An 18,952-nucleotide genomic window follows, 5' to 3' on the forward strand; every position below is an offset into this window, starting at 1 on the left:
TGTTTTCGATGTAGGAAGATGCCCTTGAACCTGGAGATTTGGGACCCATGGGATGGGTACCACGCAGTATTACTCTAAAGGGTCTGCGTTTGCTCACCCAACCTCACCAAACCTCTCAGCCCCAAGAGTGTCCACCCTTATGCCTCAATCAGCTGTGGGTCTAGATATGGTCAATCCAGGTGGCATCACAGCCCTTGAACGAATTTTGTAAGAATTTCTCTCTCTTTCACTGTCTTTGTTTCACGGGTTTTTAAAAGTGATTGATTTTTATAAAGGGGTTTAGCTGCTTTTCACTGCTGTGTTTATGCCGCTTTACACCCACTTGACTCACTTACAGAGATATATCAATACATAGGTTTTAAGATTCTTACTAGTCAGATATATTCTTGGGCGGTGAATAGGGGGTTTTGAGTCCAGATCACTGAGCAAGGAGTAGGTCTTGTCTATTACATATTGGGTTTATGGAACGGTCTCTGAGCTAATTTGAAACCCTTGTTTTATGCATCACCCAACCTCACCTTTCCCGTTAAGCAGCCATAGTGTGTTTTCTAAACGTGTGACTCTGTTCTGTTTTGTAATTCAGTTCAAGGGTAGCGGTTTTACATTCCCTCTATAAGTGATATCTTATGATAAGTGTCTTTTTCTGTGTGACTTATTTCACTTAGAATCGTCGTACCTAAATCCACTCATCATGCTGCTACTAGCCTTATGACGTTGATTTCATGGCTGAGTGATATTCCATTGTACAAAAGGACCACAACTTCTTTATCCATTTTTCTCTTTCCTGGGATATTTAAGGTGTAACGAAGTGGAGGTTCTTGTCAACAGAGCAGCCCTAAACTTTGGGGTGCCTGTGCCTTGCTGATTTTTAGTTTTCCCAATTTATACGCCCGTGAGTGGAAGTGCCCTATGCTCTCTAAGCTGAGTTTTTTCGATGTTTCAGGACACACCGTACACTTCTCCAGAGTGGCTGTTGGCAATTTACATCCCGCCCATCAGCGTAGCAAGGCTCCCGTTTCTCCATGGCCTGTCCTGCATTTCTGGTTTTGACACTTTATTCAGCATGGCACTTTTGACCGATGGGAAGCGAGACTTGTTTGTAGCGCTGATTTGCCTTTCCAGGATGCTTGGTTGGCCAAAAAGGGCGTATGCGTTTTTTCCTGAATATATTCAGGAAAAAACGCATACGCCCTTTTTGGCCAAGGGCATCATTGTCGAGGTTTTGCCGCTTTTCCCGTGCTTTAAAGGCGATTCGAATCTTCCTCCTGAAATCTGTTTCCTGCAATTCTGCCTTGCTTTCAAATCCTCTTTGTTGTCTTCCGTCAATATATTTGTGGACGAGAGTTATCATTTATAACTCTGCAGGTTTGTGAATTGCAGTGCCCCTGAGCTCCATTTTTCAACTTGCTTTCTTGGGAGCTGGCCGCAAAAGCGCAGGATTGCTTCAGGCCCTATTCTGGTCCCGGGCGGCAGGCTGAGCCTGTGGTTAATTCTTCTTCCTGATGGGAAAATAGAGTGACCTGTGCCTGTCCCAACACCTAGAGCTAGTGTCTCATTGGTTCCCCCTCTTCCCGTTCATCCTCAGGACAAATTGCAACCTGTACGGAACAGGAGGTTAAAGGTGCTGATTCTCCAAGGAGGGAGATTGCTAGTAAAGCGGCTGGAATGGCGAACCCGAGCACAAGGAGATGAGAAATGAGGTGCGTGTTAGAAACCTTTCCCGATCACACGGTGTACCATCTTCTGGGATTCTCATGCATGTTTTCGATGTAGGAAGATGCCCTTGAACCTGGAGATTTGGGACCCATGGGTTGGGTACCACGCAGTATTACTCTAAAGGGTCTGCGTTTGCTCACCCAACCTCACCAAACCTCTCAGCCCCAAGAGTGTCCACCCTTATGCCTCAATCAGCTGTGGGTCTAGATATGGTCAATCCAGGTGGCATCACAGCCCTTGAACGAATTTTGTAAGAATTTCTCTCTCTTTCACTGTCTTTGTTTCACGGGTTTTTAAAAGTAATTGATTTTTATAAAGGGGTTTAGCTGTTTTTTACTGCTGTGTTTATGCCGCTTTACACCCACTTGACTCACATACAGAGAGATATCAATACATAGGTTTTAAGATTCTTACTAGTCAGATATATTCTTGGGCGGTGAATAGGGGGTTTTGAGTCCAGATCACTGAGCAAGGAGTAGGTCTTGTCTATTACATATTGGGTTTATGGAACGGTCTCTGAGCTAATTTGAAACCCTTGTTTTATGCATCACCCCACCTCACCTTTCCCGTTAAGCAGCCATAGTGTGTTTTCTAAACGTGTGACTCTGTTCTGTTTTGTAATTCAGTTCAAGGGTAGCGATTTTACTTTCCCTCTATAAGTGATATCTTATGATAAGTGTCGTTTTCTGTGTGGCTTATTTCACTTAGAATCGTCGTACCTAAATCCACTCATCATGCTGCTACTAGCCTTATGACGTTGATTTCATGGCTGAGTGATATTCCATTGTACAAAAGGACCACAACTTCTTTATCCATTTTTCTCTTTCCTGGGATATTTAAGGTGTAACGAAGTGGAGGTTCTTGTCAACAGAGCAGCCCTAAACTTTGGGGTGCCTGTGCCTTGCTGATTTTTAGTTTTCCCAATTTATACGCCCGTGAGTGGAAGTGCCCTATGCTCTCTAAGCTGAGTGTTTTCGATGTTTCAGGACACACCGTACACTTCTGCAGAGTGGCTGTTGGCAATTTACATCCCGCCCATCAGCGTAGCAAGGCTCCCGTTTCTCCATGGCCTGTCCTGCATTTCTGGGTTTGACACATTATTCAGCGTGGCCTATTTGACCGATGGGAAGCGAGACTTCTTTGTAGCGCTGATTTGCCTTTCCAGGTTGCTTGGTTGGCCAAAAAGGGCGTATGCGTTTTTTCCTGAATATATTCAGGAAAAAACGCATACGCCCTTTTTGGCCAAGGGCATCATTGTCGAGGTATTGCCGCTTTTCCCGTGCTTTAAAGGCGATTCGAATCTACCTCCTGAAATCTGTTTCCTGCAATTCTGCCTTGCTTTCAAATCCTCTTCGTTGTCTTCCGTCAATATATTTGTGGATGAGAGTTATCATTTATAACTCTGCAGGTTTGTGAATTGCAGTGCCCCTGAGCTCCATTTTTCAACTCGCTTTCTTGGGAGCTGGCCGCAAAAGCGCAGGATTGCTTCAGGCCCTATTCTGGTCCCGGGCTGCAGGCTGAGCCTGTGGTTAATTCTTCTTCCTGATGGGAAAATAGAGTGACCTGTGCCTGTCCCAACACCTAGAGCTAGTGTCTCATTGGTTCCCCCTCCTCCCGTTCATCCTCAGGACAAATTGCAACCTGTACGGAACAGGAGGTTAAAGGTGCTGATTCTCCAAGGAGGGAGATTGCTAGTAAAGCGGCTGGAATGGCGAACCCGAGCACAAGGAGATGAGAAATGAGGTGCGTTTTAGAAACCTTTCCCGATCACACGGTGTACCATCTTCTGGGATTCTCATGCATGTTTTCGATGTAGGAAGATGCCCTTGAACCTGGAGATTTGGGACCCATGGGATGGGTACCACGCAGTATTACTCTAAAGGGTCTGCGTTTGCTCACCCAACCTCACCAAACCTCTCAGCCCCAAGAGTGTCCACCCTTATGCCTCAATCAGCTGTGGGTCTAGATATGGTCAATCCAGGTGGCATCACAGCCCTTGAACGAATTTTGTAAGAATTTCTCTCTCTTTCACTGTCTTTGTTTCACGGGTTTTTAAAAGTGATTGATTTTTATAAAGGGGTTTAGCTGCTTTTCACTGCTGTGTTTATGCCGCTTTACACCCACTTGACTCACTTACAGAGATATATCAATACATAGGTTTTAAGATTCTTACTAGTCAGATATATTCTTGGGCGGTGAATAGGGGGTTTTGAGTCCAGATCACTGAGCAAGGAGTAGGTCTTGTCTATTACATATTGGGTTTATGGAACGGTCTCTGAGCTAATTTGAAACCCTTGTTTTATGCATCACCCAACCTCACCTTTCCCGTTAAGCAGCCATAGTGTGTTTTCTAAACGTGTGACTCTGTTCTGTTTTGTAATTCAGTTCAAGGGTAGCGGTTTTACATTCCCTCTATAAGTGATATCTTATGATAAGTGTCTTTTTCTGTGTGACTTATTTCACTTAGAATCGTCGTACCTAAATCCACTCATCATGCTGCTACTAGCCTTATGACGTTGATTTCATGGCTGAGTGATATTCCATTGTACAAAAGGACCACAACTTCTTTATCCATTTTTCTCTTTCCTGGGATATTTAAGGTGTAACGAAGTGGAGGTTCTTGTCAACAGAGCAGCCCTAAACTTTGGGGTGCCTGTGCCTTGCTGATTTTTAGTTTTCCCAATTTATACGCCCGTGAGTGGAAGTGCCCTATGCTCTCTAAGCTGAGTTTTTTCGATGTTTCAGGACACACCGTACACTTCTCCAGAGTGGCTGTTGGCAATTTACATCCCGCCCATCAGCGTAGCAAGGCTCCCGTTTCTCCATGGCCTGTCCTGCATTTCTGGTTTTGACACTTTATTCAGCATGGCACTTTTGACCGATGGGAAGCGAGACTTCTTTGTAGCGCTGATTTGCCTTTCCAGGATGCTTGGTTGGCCAAAAAGGGCGTATGCGTTTTTTCCTGAATATATTCAGGAAAAAACGCATACGCCCTTTTTGGCCAAGGGCATCATTGTCGAGGTTTTGCCGCTTTTCCCGTGCTTTAAAGGCGATTCGAATCTTCCTCCTGAAATCTGTTTCCTGCAATTCTGCCTTGCTTTCAAATCCTCTTTGTTGTCTTCCGTCAATATATTTGTGGACGAGAGTTATCATTTATAACTCTGCAGGTTTGTGAATTGCAGTGCCCCTGAGCTCCATTTTTCAACTCGCTTTCTTGGGAGCTGGCCGCAAAAGCGCAGGATTGCTTCAGGCCCTATTCTGGTCCCGAGCGGCAGGCTGAGCCTGTGGTTAATTCTTCTTCCTGATGGGAAAATAGAGTGACCTGTGCCTGTCCCAACACCTAGAGCTAGTGTCTCATTGGTTCCCCCTCTTCCCGTTCATCCTCAGGACAAATTGCAACCTGTACGGAACAGGAGGTTAAAGGTGCTGATTCTCCAAGGAGGGAGATTGCTAGTAAAGCGGCTGGAATGGCGAACCCGAGCACAAGGAGATGAGAAATGAGGTGCGTGTTAGAAACCTTTCCCGATCACACGGTGTACCATCTTCTGGGATTCTCATGCATGTTTTCGATGTAGGAAGATGCCCTTGAACCTGGAGATTTGGGACCCATGGGTTGGGTACCACGCAGTATTACTCTAAAGGGTCTGCGTTTGCTCACCCAACCTCACCAAACCTCTCAGCCCCAAGAGTGTCCACCCTTATGCCTCAATCAGCTGTGGGTCTAGATATGGTCAATCCAGGTGGCATCACAGCCCTTGAATGAATTTTGTAAGAATTTCTCTCTCTTTCACTGTCTTTGTTTCACGGGTTTTTAAAAGTAATTGATTTTTATAAAGGGGTTTAGCTGTTTTTTACTGCTGTGTTTATGCCGCTTTACACCCACTTGACTCACATACAGAGAGATATCAATACATAGGTTTTAAGATTCTTACTAGTCAGATATATTCTTGGGCGGTGAATAGGGGGTTTTGAGTCCAGATCACTGAGCAAGGAGTAGGTCTTGTCTATTACATATTGGGTTTATGGAACGGTCTCTGAGCTAATTTGAAACCCTTGTTTTATGCATCACCCCACCTCACCTTTCCCGTTAAGCAGCCATAGTGTGTTTTCTAAACGTGTGACTCTGTTCTGTTTTGTAATTCAGTTCAAGGGTAGCGGTTTTACATTCCCTCTATAAGTGATATCTTATGATAAGTGTCGTTTTCTGTGTGGCTTATTTCACTTAGAATCGTCGTACCTAAATCCACTCATCATGCTGCTACTAGCCTTATGACGTTGATTTCATGGCTGAGTGATATTCCATTGTACAAAAGGACCACAACTTCTTTATCCATTTTTCTCTTTCCTGGGATATTTAAGGTGTAACGAAGTGGAGGTTCTTGTCAACAGAGCAGCCCTAAACTTTGGGGTGCCTGTGCCTTGCTGATTTTTAGTTTTCCCAATTTATACGCCCGTGAGTGGAAGTGCCCTATGCTCTCTAAGCTGAGTGTTTTCGATGTTTCAGGACACACCGTACACTTCTGCAGAGTGGCTGTTGGCAATTTACATCCCGCCCATCAGCGTAGCAAGGCTCCCGTTTCTCCATGGCCTGTCCTGCATTTCTGGTTTTGACACTTTATTCAGCATGGCCCTTTTGACCGATGGGAAGCGAGACTTCTTTGTAGCGCTGATTTGCCTTTCCAGGTTGCTTGGTTGGCCAAAAAGGGCGTATGCGTTTTTTCCTGAATATATTCAGGAAAAAACGCATACGCCCTTTTTGGCCAAGGGCATCATTGTCGAGGTTTTGCCGCTTTTCCCGTGCTTTAAAGGCGATTCGAATCTTCCTCCTGAAATCTGTTTCCTGCAATTCTGCCTTGCTTTCAAATCCTCTTTGTTGTCTTCCGTCAATATATTTGTGGACGAGAGTTATCATTTATAACTCTGTAGGTTTGTGAATTGCAGTGCCCCTGAGCTCCATTTTTCAACTCGCTTTCTTGGGAGCTGGCCGCAAAAGCGCAGGATTGCTTCAGGCCCTATTCTGGTCCCGGGCGGCAGGCTGAGGCTGTGGTTAATTCTTCTTCCTGATGGGAAAATAGAGTGACCTGTGCCTGTCCCAACACCTAGAGCTAGTGTCTCATTGGTTCCCCCTTTTCCCGTTCATCCTCAGGACAAATTGCAACCTGTACGGAACAGGAGGTTAAAGGTGCTGATTCTCCAAGGAGGGAGATTGCTAGTAAAGCGGCTGGAATGGCGAACCCGAGCACAAGGAGATGAGAAATGAGGTGCGTGTTAGAAACCTTTCCCGATCACACGGTGTACCATCTTCTGGGATTCTCATGCATGTTTTCGATGTAGGAAGATGCCCTTGAACCTGGAGATTTGGGACCCATGGGATGGGTACCACGCAGTATTACTCTAAAGGGCCTGCGTTTGCTCACCCAACCTCACCAAACCTCTCAGCCCCAAGAGTGTCCACCCTTATGCCTCAATCAGCTGTGGGTCTAGATATGGTCAATCCAGGTGGCATCACAGCCCTTGAACGAATTTTGTAAGAATTTCTCTCTCTTTCACTGTCTTTGTTTCACGGGTTTTTAAAAGTAATGGATTTTTATAAAGGGGTTTAGCTGTTTTTTACTGCTGTGTTTATGCCGCTTTACACCCACTTGACTCACATACAGAGAGATATCAATACATAGGTTTTAAGATTCTTACTAGTCAGATATATTCTTGGGCGGTGAATGGGGGGTTTTGAGTCCAGATCACTGAGCAAGGAGTAGGTCTTGTCTATTACATATTGGGTTTATGGAACGGTCTCTGAGCTAATTTGAAACCCTTGTTTTATGCATCACCCCACCTCACCTTTCCCGTTAAGCAGCCATAGTGTGTTTTCTAAACGTGTGACTCTGTTCTGTTTTGTAATTCAGTTCAAGGGTAGCGGTTTTACATTCCCTGTATAAGTGATATCTTATGATAAGTGTCGTTTTCTGTGTGGCTTATTTCACTTAGAATCGTCGTACCTAAATCCACTCATCATGCTGCTACTAGCCTTATGACGTTGATTTCATGGCTGAGTGATATTCCATTGTACAAAAGGACCACAACTTCTTTATCCATTTTTCTCTTTCCTGGGATATTTAAGGTGTAACGAAGTGGAGGTTCTTGTCAACAGAGCAGCCCTAAACTTTGGGGTGCCTGTGCCTTGCTGATTTTTAGTTTTCCCAATTTATACGCCCGTGAGTGGAAGTGCCCTATGCTGTCTAAGCTGAGTGTTTTCGATGTTTCAGGACACACCGTACACTTCTGCAGAGTGGCTGTTGGCAATTTACATCCCGCCCATCAGCGTAGCAAGGCTCCCGTTTCTCCATGGCCTGTCCTGCATTTCTGGTTTTGACACTTTATTCAGCATGGCCCTTTTGACCGATGGGAAGCGAGACTTCTTTGTAGCGCTGATTTGCCTTTCCAGGTTGCTTCGTTGGCCAAAAAGGGCGTATGCGTTTTTTCCTGAATATATTCAGGAAAAAACGCATACGCCCTTTTTGGCCAAGGGCATCATTGTCGAGGTTTTGCCGCTTTTCCCGTGCTTTAAAGGCGATTCGAATCTTCCTCCTGAAATCTGTTTCCTGCAATTCTGCCTTGCTTTCAAATCCTCTTTGTTGTCTTCCGTCAATATATTTGTGGACGAGAGTTATCATTTATAACTCTGCAGGTTTGTGAATTGCAGTGCCCCTGAGCTCCATTTTTCAACTCGCTTTCTTGGGAGCTGGCCGCAAAAGCGCAGGATTGCTTCAGGCCCTATTCTGGTCCCGGGCGGCAGGCTGAGCCTGTGGTTAATTCTTCTTCCTGATGGGAAAATAGAGTGACCTGTGCCTGTCCCAACACCTAGAGCTAGTGTCTCATTGGTTCCCCCTCTTCCCGTTCATCCTCAGGACAAATTGCAACCTGTACGGAACAGGAGGTTAAAGGTGCTGATTCTCCAAGGAGGGAGATTGCTAGTAAAGCGGCTGGAATGGCGAACCCGAGCACAAGGAGATGAGAAATGAGGTGCGTGTTAGAAACCTTTCCCGATCACACGGTGTACCATCTTCTGGGATTCTCATGCATGTTTTCGATGTAGGAAGATGCCCTTGAACCTGGAGATTTGGGACCCATGGGATGGGTACCACGCAGTATTACTCTAAAGGGTCTGCGTTTGCTCACCCAACCTCACCAAACCTCTCAGCCCCAAGAGTGTCCACCCTTATGCCTCAATCAGCTGTGGGTCTAGATATGGTCAATCCAGGTGGCATCACAGCCCTTGAACGAATTTTGTAAGAATTTCTCTCTCTTTCACTGTCTTTGTTTCACGGGTTTTTAAAAGTAATTGATTTTTATAAAGGGGTTTAGCTGTTTTTTACTGCTGTGTTTATGCCGCTTTACACCCACTTGACTCACATACAGAGAGATATCAATACATAGGTTTTAAGATTCTTACTAGTCAGATATATTCTTGGGCGGTGAATAGGGGGTTTTGAGTCCAGATCACTGAGCAAGGAGTAGGTCTTGTCTATTACATATTGGGTTTATGGAACGGTCTCTGAGCTAATTTGAAACCCTTGTTTTATGCATCACCCCACCTCACCTTTCCCGTTAAGCAGCCATAGTGTGTTTTCTAAACGTGTGACTCTGTTCTGTTTTGTAATTCAGTTCAAGGGTAGCGGTTTTACATTCCCTCTATAAGTGATATCTTATGATAAGTGTCGTTTTCTGTGTGGCTTATTTCACTTAGAATCGTCGTACCTAAATCCACTCATCATGCTGCTACTAGCCTTATGACGTTGATTTCATGGCTGAGTGATATTCCATTGTACAAAAGGACCACAACTTCTTTATCCATTTTTCTCTTTCCTGGGATATTTAAGGTGTAACGAAGTGGAGGTTCTTGTCAACAGAGCAGCCCTAAACTTTGGGGTGCCTGTGTCTTGCTGATTTTTAGTTTTCCCAATTTATACGCCCATGAGTGGAAGTGCCCTATGCTCTCTAAGCTGAGTTTTTTCGATGTTTCAGGACACACCGTACACTTCTCCAGAGTGGCTGTTGGCAATTTACATCCCGCCCATCAGCGTAGCAAGGCTCCCGTTTCTCCATGGCCTGTCCTGCATTTCTGGGTTTGACACTTTATTCAGCGTGGCCTATTTGACCGATGGGAAGCGACACTTCTTTGTAGCGCTGATTTGCCTTTCCAGGTTGCTTGGTTGGCCAAAAAGGGCGTATGCGTTTTTTCCTGAATATATTCAGGAAAAAACGCATACGCCCTTTTTGGCCAAGGGCATCATTGTCGAGGTATTGCCGCTTTTCCCGTGCTTTAAAGGCGATTCGAATCTACCTCCTGAAATCTGTTTCCTGCAATTCTGCCTTGCTTTCAAATCCTCTTCGTTGTCTTCCGTCAATATATTTGTGGATGAGAGTTATCATTTATAACTCTGCAGGTTTGTGAATTGCAGTGCCCCTGAGCTCCATTTTTCAACTCGCTTTCTTGGGAGCTGGCCGCAAAAGCGCAGGATTGCTTCAGGCCCTATTCTGGTCCCGGGCGGCAGGCTGAGCCTGTGGTGAATTCTTCTTCCTGATGGGAAAATAGAGTGACCTGTGCCTGTCCCAACACCTAGAGCTAGTGTCTCATTGGTTCCCCCTCCTCCCGTTCATCCTCAGGACAAATTGCAACCTGTACGGAACAGGAGGTTAAAGGTGCTGATTCTCCAAGGAGGGAGATTGCTAGTAAAGCGGCTGGAATGGCGAACCCGAGCACAAGGAGATGAGAAATGAGGTGCGTTCTAGAAATCTTTCCCGATCACACAGTGTACCATCTTCTGGGATTCTCATGCATGTTTTCGATGTAGGAAGATGCCCTTGAACCTGGAGATTTGGGACCCATGGGATGGGTACCACGCAGTATTACTCTAAAGGGTCTGCGTTTGCTCACCCAACCTCACCAAACCTCTCAGCCCCAAGAGTGTCCACCCTTATGCCTCAATCAGCTGTGGGTCTAGATATGGTCAATCCAGGTGGCATCACAGCCCTTGAACGAATTTTGTAAGAATTTCTCTCTCTTTCACTGTCTTTGTTTCACGGGTTTTTAAAAGTGATTGATTTTTATAAAGGGGTTTAGCTGCTTTTCACTGCTGTGTTTATGCCGCTTTACACCCACTTGACTCACTTACAGAGATATATCAATACATAGGTTTTAAGATTCTTACTAGTCAGATATATTCTTGGGCGGTGAATAGGGGGTTTTGAGTCCAGATCACTGAGCAAGGAGTAGGTCTTGTCTATTACATATTGGGTTTATGGAACGGTCTCTGAGCTAATTTGAAACCCTTGTTTTATGCATCACCCAACCTCACCTTTCCCGTTAAGCAGCCATAGTGTGTTTTCTAAACGTGTGACTCTGTTCTGTTTTGTAATTCAGTTCAAGGGTAGCGGTTTTACATTCCCTCTATAAGTGATATCTTATGATAAGTTTCTTTTTCTGTGTGACTTATTTCACTTAGAATCGTCGTACCTAAATCCACTCATCATGCTGCTACTAGCCTTATGACGTTGATTTCATGGCTGAGTGATATTCCATTGTACAAAAGGACCACAACTTCTTTATCCATTTTTCTCTTTCCTGGGATATTTAAGGTGTAACGAAGTGGAGGTTCTTGTCAACAGAGCAGCCCTAAACTTTGGGGTGCCTGTGCCTTGCTGATTTTTAGTTTTCCCAATTTATACGCCCGTGAGTGGAAGTGCCCTATGCTCTCTAAGCTGAGTTTTTTCGATGTTTCAGGACACACCGTACACTTCTCCAGAGTGGCTGTTGGCAATTTACATCCCGCCCATCAGCGTAGCAAGGCTCCCGTTTCTCCATGGCCTGTCCTGCATTTCTGGTTTTGACACTTTATTCAGCATGGCACTTTTGACCGATGGGAAGCGAGACTTGTTTGTAGCGCTGATTTGCCTTTCCAGGATGCTTGGTTGGCCAAAAAGGGCGTATGCGTTTTTTCCTGAATATATTCAGGAAAAAACGGATACGCCCTTTTTGGCCAAGGGCATCATTGTCGAGGTTTTGCCGCTTTTCCCGTGCTTTAAAGGCGATTCGAATCTACCTCCTGAAATCTGTTTCCTGCAATTCTGCCTTGCTTTCAAATCCTCTTCGTTGTCTTCCGTCAATATATTGGTGGACGACAGTTATCATTTACAACTCTGCATGTTTGTGAATTGCAGGGCCCCTGAGTTCCATTTTCCCACTCGCTTTCTTGGGAGCTGGCCGCAAAAGCGCAGGATTGCTTCAGGCCCTATTCTGGTCCCGGGCGGCAGGCTGAGGCTGTGGTTAATTCTTCTTCCTGATGGGAAAATAGAGTGACCTGTGCCTGTCCCAACACCTAGAGCTAGTGTCTCATTGGTTCCCCCTCTTCCCGTTCATCCTCAGGACAAATTGCAACCTGTACGGAACAGGAGGTTAAAGGTGCTGATTCTCCAAGGAGGGAGATTGCTAGTAAAGCGGCTGGAATGGCGAACCCGAGCACAAGGAGATGAGAAATGAGGTGCGTTTTAGAAACCTTTCCCGATCACACGGTGTACCATCTTCTGGGATTCTCATGCATGTTTACGATGTAGGAAGATGCCCTTGAACCTGGAGATTTGGGACCCATGGGATGGGTACCACGCAGTATTACTCTAAAGGGTCTGCGTTTGCTCACCCAACTTCACCAAACCTCTCAGCCCCAAGAGTGTCCACCCTTATGCCTCAATCAGCTGTGGGTCTAGATATGGTCAATCCAGGTGGCATCACAGCCCTTGAACGAATTTTGTAAGAATTTCTCTCTCTTTCACTGTCTTTGTTTCACGGGTTTTTAAAAGTGATTGATTTTTATAAAGAGGTTTAGCTGCTTTTCACTGCTGTGTTTATGCCGCTTTACACCCACTTGACTCACTTACAGAGAGATATCAATATATAGGTTTAAGATTCTTACTAGTCAGATATATTCTTGGGCGGTGAATAAGGGGTGTTGAGTCCAGTTCACTGAGCAAGGTGTAGGTCGTGTCTATTACATATTGGGTTAATGGAACGGTATCTGAGCTAATTTGAAACCCTTGTTTTATGCATCACCCGACCTCACCTTTCCCGTTAAGCAGCCATAGTGTGTTTTCTAAACGTGTGACTCTGTTCTGTTTTGTAATTCAGTTCAAGGGTCGCGGTTTTTACATTCCCTCTATAAGTGATATCTTATGATAAGGGTCTTTTTCTGTGTGACTTATTTCACTTAGAATCGTCGTACCTAAATCCACTCATCATGCTGCTATTAGCCTTATGACTTTGATTTCATGGCTGAGTGATATTCCATTGTACATAAGGACCACAACTTCTTTATCCATTTTTCTCTTTCCTGGGATATTTAAGGTGTAACGAAGTGGAGGTTCTTGTCAACAGAGCAGCCCTAAACTTTGGGGTGCCTGTGCCTTGCTGATTTTTAGTTTTCCCAATTTATACGCCCGTGAGTGGAAGTGCCCTATGCTGTCTAAGCTGAGTGTTTTCGATGTTTCAGGACACACCGTACACTTCTGCAGAGTGGCTGTTGGCAATTTACATCACGCCCATCAGCGTAGCAAGGCTCCCGTTTCTCCATGGCCTGTCCTGCATTTCTGGTTTTGACACTTTATTCAGCATGGCCCTTTTGACCGATGGGAAGTGAGACTTCTTTGTAGCGCTGATTTGCCTTTCCAGGTTGCTTGGTTGGCCAAAAAGGGCGTATGCGTTTTTTCCTGAATATATTCAGGAAAAAACGCAAACGCCCTTTTTGGCCAAGGGCATCATTGTCGTGGTTTTGCCACTTTTCCCGTGCTTTAAAGGCGATTCGAATCTACCTCCTGAAATCTGTTTCCTGCAATTCTGCCTTGCTTTCAAATCCTCTTTGTTGTCTTCCGTCAATATATTTGTGGACGAGAGTTATCATTTATAACTCTGCAGGTTTGTGAATTGCAGTGCCCCTGAGCTCCATTTTTCAACTCGCTTTCTTGGGAGCTGGCCGCAAAAGCGCAGGATTGCTTCAGGCCCTATTCTGGTCCCGGGCGGCAGGCTGAGGCTGTGGTGAATTCTTCTTCCTGATGGGAAAATAGAGTGACCTGTGCCTGTCCCAACACCTAGAGCTAGTGTCTCATTGGTTCCCCCTCTTCCCGTTCATCCTCAGGACAAATTGCAACCTGTATGGAACAGGAGGTTAAAGGTGCTGATTCTCCAAGGAGGGAGATTGCTAGTAAAGCGGCTGGAATGGCGAACCCGAGCACAAGGAGATGAGAAATGAGGTGCGTTTTAGAAACCTTTCCCGATCACACGGTGTACCATCTTCTGGGATTCTCATGCATGTTTACGATGTAGGAAGATGCCCTTGAACCTGGAGATTTGGGACCCATGGGATGGGTACCACGCAGTATTACTCTAAAGGGTCTGCGTTTGCTCACCCAACCTCACCAAACCTCTCAGCCCCAAGAGTGTCCACCCTTATGCCTCAATCAGCTGTGGGTCTAGATATGGTCAATCCAGGTGGCATCACAGCCCTTGAACGAATTTTGTAAGAATTTCTCTCTCTTTCACTGTCTTTGTTTCACGGGTTTTTAAAAGTGATTGATTTTTATAAAGAGGTTTAGCTGCTTTTCACTGCTGTGTTTATGCCGCTTTACACCCACTTGACTCACTTACAGAGAGATATCAATATATAGGTTTAAGATTCTTACTAGTCAGATATATTCTTGGGCGGTGAATAAGGGGTGTTGAGTCCAGTTCACTGAGCAAGGTGTAGGTCGTGTCTATTACATATTGGGTTAATGGAACGGTATCTGAGCTAATTTGAAACCCTTGTTTTATGCATCACCCGACCTCACCTTTCCCGTTAAGCAGCCATAATGTGTTTTCTAAACGTGTGACTCTGTTCTGTTTTGTAATTCAGTTCAAGGGTCGCGGTTTTTACATTCCTTCTATAAGTGATATCTTATGATAAGGGTCTTTTTCTGTGTGACTTATTTCACTTAGAATCGTCGTACCTAAATCCACTCATCATGCTGCTACTAGCCTTATGACGTTGATTTCATGGCTGAGTGATATTCCATTGTACATAAGGACCACAACTTCTTTATCCATTTTTCTCTTTCCTGGGATATTTAAGGTGTAACGAAGTGGAGGTTCTTGTCAACAGAGCAGCCCTAAACTTTGGGGTGCCTGTGCCTTGCTGATTTTTAGTTTTCCCAATTTATACGCCCGTGAGTGGAAGTGCCCTATGCTGTCTAAGCTGAGTGTTTTCGATGTTTCAGGACACACCGTACACTTCTGCAGAGTGGCTGTTGGCAATTTACATCACGCCCATCAGCGTAGCAAGGCTCCCGTTTCTCCATGGCCTGTCCTGCATTTCTGGTTTTGACACTTTATTCAGCATGGCCCTTTTGACCGATGGGAAGCGAGACTTCTTTGTAGCGCTGATTTGCCTTTCCAGGTTGCTTGGTTGGCCAAAAAGGGCGTATGCGTTTTTTCCTGAATATATTCAGGAAAAAACGCATACGCCCTTTTTGGCCAAGGGCATCATTGTCGAGGTTTTGCCACTTTTCCCGTGCTTTAAAGGCGATTCGAATCTACCTCCTGAAATCTGTTTCCTGCAATTCTGCCTTGCTTTCAAATCCTCTTTGTTGTCTTCCGTCAATATATTTGTGGACGAGAGTTATCATTTATAACTCTGCAGGTTTGTGAATTGCAGTGCCCCTGAGCTCCATTTTTCAACTCGCTTTCTTGGGAGCTGGCCGCAAAAGCGCAGGATTGCTTCAGGCCCTATTCTGGTCCCGGGCGGCAGGCTGAGGCTGTGGTTAATTCTTCTTCCTGATGGGAAAATAGAGTGACCTGTGCCTGTCCCAACACCTAGAGCTAGTGTCTCATTGGTTCCCCCTCTTCCCGTTCATCCTCAGGACAAATTGCAACCTGTATGGAACAGGAGGTTAAAGGTGCTGATTCTCCAAGGAGGGAGATTGCTAGTAAAGCGGCTGGAATGGCGAACCCGAGCACAAGGAGATGAGAAACGAGGTGCGTTTTAGAAACCTTTCCCGATCACATGGTGTACCATCTTCAGGGTTTCTCATGCATGTTTTCGATGTAGGAAGATGCCCTTGAACCTGGAGATTTGGGACCCATGGGATGGGTACCACGCAGTATTACTCTAAAGGGTCTGCGTTTGCTCACCCAACCTCACCAAACCTCTCAGCCCCAAGAGTGTCCTCCCTTATGTCTCAATCAGCTGTGGGTCTAGATATGGTCAATCCAGGTGGCATCACAGCCCTTGAACGAATTTTGTAAGAATTTCTCTCTCTTTCACTGTCTTTGTTTCATGGATTTTTAAAAGTTATTGATTTTTATAAAGGGGTTTAGCTGCTTTTCACTGCTGTGTTTATGCCACTTTACACCCACTTGACTCACTTACAGAGACATATCAATACATAGGTTTTAAGATTCTTACTAGTCAGATATATTCTTGGGCGGTGAATAGGGGGTGTTGAGTCCAGTTCACTGAGCAAGGAGTAGGTCGTGTCTATTACTTATTGGGTTTATGGAACGGTCTCTAAGCTAATTTAAAACCCTTCTTTTATGCATCACCGCACCTCACCTTTCCCGTTAAGCAGCCATAGTGTGTTTTCTAAACGTGTGACTCTGTTCTGTTTTGTAATTCAGTTCAAGGGTAGCGGTTTTTACATTCCCTCTATAAGTGATATCTTATGATAAGTGTCTTTTTCTGTGTGACTTATTTCACTTAGAATCGTCGTACCTAAATCCACTCATCATGCTGCTACTAGCCTTATGACGTTGATTTCATGGCTGAGTGATATTCCATTGTACATAAGGACCACAACTTCTTTATCCATTTTTCTCTTTCCTGGGATATTTAAGGTGTAACGAAGTGGAGGTTCTTGTCAACAGAGCAGCCCTAAACTTTGGGGTGCCTGTGTCTTGCTGATTTTTAGTTTTCCCAATTTATACGCCCGTGAGTGGAAGTGCCCTATGCTCTCTAAGCTGAGTTTTTTCGATGTTTCCGGACACACCAGACACTTCTCCAGAGTGGCTGTTGGCAATTTACCTCCCGCCCATCAGCCTAGCAAGGCTCCCGTTTCTCCATGGCCTGTCCTGCATTTCTGGTTTTGACACTTTATTCAGCATGGCCCTTTTGACCGATGGGAAGCGAGACTTTTTTGTAGCGCTGATTGGCCTTTCCAGGTTGCTTGGTTGGTCAAAAAGGGCGTATGCGTTTTTTCCTGAATATATTCAGGAAAAAACGCATACGCCCTTTTTGGCCAAGGGCATCATTGTCGAGGTTTTGCCGCTTTTCCCGTGCTTTAAAGGCGATTCGAATCTACCTCCTGAAATCTGTTTCCTGCAATTCTGCCTTGCTTTCAAATCCTCTTCGTTGTCTTCCGTCAATATATTGGTGGTCGACAGTTATCATTTACAACTCTGCATGTTTGTGAATTGCAGTGCCCCTGAGCTCCATTTTCCAACTCGCTTTCTTGGGAGCTGGCCGCAAAAGCGCAGGATTGCCTCAGGCCCTATTCTGGTCCCGGGCGGCAGGCTGAGCCTGTGGTTAATTCTTCTTCCTGATGGGAAAATAGAGTGACCTGTGCCTGTCTCAACACCTAGAGCTAGTGTCTCATTGGTTCCCCCTCTTCCTGTTCATCCTCAGGAGAAATTGCAACCTGTACGGAACAGGAGGTTAAAGGTGCTGATTCTCCAAGGAGGGAGATTGCTAGTAAAGCGGCTGGAATGGCGAACCCGAGCACAAGGAGATGAGAAATGAGGTGCGTTTTAGAAACCTTTCCCGATCACACGGTGTACCATCTTCTGGGATTCTCATGCATGTTTACGATGTAGGAAGATGCCCTTGAACCTGGAGATTTGGGACCCATGGGATGGGTACCACGCAGTATTACTCTAAAGGGTCTGCGTTTGCTCACCCAACCTCACCAAACCTCTCAGCCCCAAGAGTGTCCACCCTTATGCCTCAATCAGCTGTGAGTCTAGATATGGTCAATCCAGGTGGCATCACAGCCCTTGAACGAATTTTGTAAGAATTTCTCTCTCTTTCACTGTCTTTGTTTCATGGGTTTTTAATAGTAATTGATTTTTATAAAGGGGTTTAGCTGTTTTTTACTGCTGTGTTTATGCCGCTTTACACCCACTTGACTCACATACAGAGAGATATCAATACATAGGTTTTAAGATTCTTACTAGTCAGATATATTCTTGGGCGGTGAATAGGGGGTTTTGAGTCCAGATCACTGAGCAAGTAGTAGGTCTTGTCTATTACATATTGGGTTTATGGAACGGTCTCTGAGCTAATTTGAAACCCTTGTTTTATGCATCACCCCACCTCAACTTTCCCGTTAACCAGCCATAGTGTGTTTTCTAAACGTGTGACTCTGTTCTGTTTTGTAATTCAGTTCAAGGGTCGCGGTTTTTACATTCCCTCTATAAGTGATATCTTATGATAAGTGTCTTTTTCTGTGTGACTTATTTCACTTAGAATCGTCGTACCTAAATCCACTCATCATGCTGCTACTAGCCTTATGACGTTGATTTCATGGCTGAGTGATATTCCATTGTACATAAGGACCACAACTTCTTTATCCATTTTTCTCTTTCCTGGGATATTTAAGGTGTAACGAAGTGGAGGTTCTTGTCAACAGAGCAGCCCTAAACTTTGGGGTGCCTGTGCCTTGCTGATTTTTAGTTTTCCCAATTTATACGCCCGTGAGTGGAAGTGCCCTATGCTGTCTAAGCTGAGTGTTTTCGATGTTTCAGGACACACCGTACACTTCTGCAGAGTGGCTGTTGGCAATTTACATTACGCCCATCAGCGTAGCAAGGCTCCCGTTTCTCCATGGCCTGTCCTGCATTTCTGGTTTTGACACTTTATTCAGCATGGCCCTTTTGACCGATGGGAAGCGAGACTTCTTTGTAGCGCTGATTTGCCTTTCCAGGTTGCTTGGTTGGCCAAAAAGGGCGTATGCGTTTTTTCCTGAATATATTCAGGAAAAAACGCATACGCCCTTTTTGGCCAAGGGCATCATTGTCGAGGTTTTGCCGCTTTTCCCGTGCTTTAAAGGAGACTCGAATCTACCTCCTGAAATCTGTTTCCTGCAATTCTGCCTTGCTTTCAAATCCTCTTCGTTGTCTTCCGTCAATATATTTGTGGACGAGAGTTATCATTTATAACTC

The sequence above is a fragment of the Balaenoptera borealis genome, assembly GCF_965194805.1.
Source record: "Balaenoptera borealis genome assembly, chromosome: 2".
Lineage (NCBI taxonomy): Eukaryota > Metazoa > Chordata > Mammalia > Artiodactyla > Balaenopteridae > Balaenoptera > Balaenoptera borealis.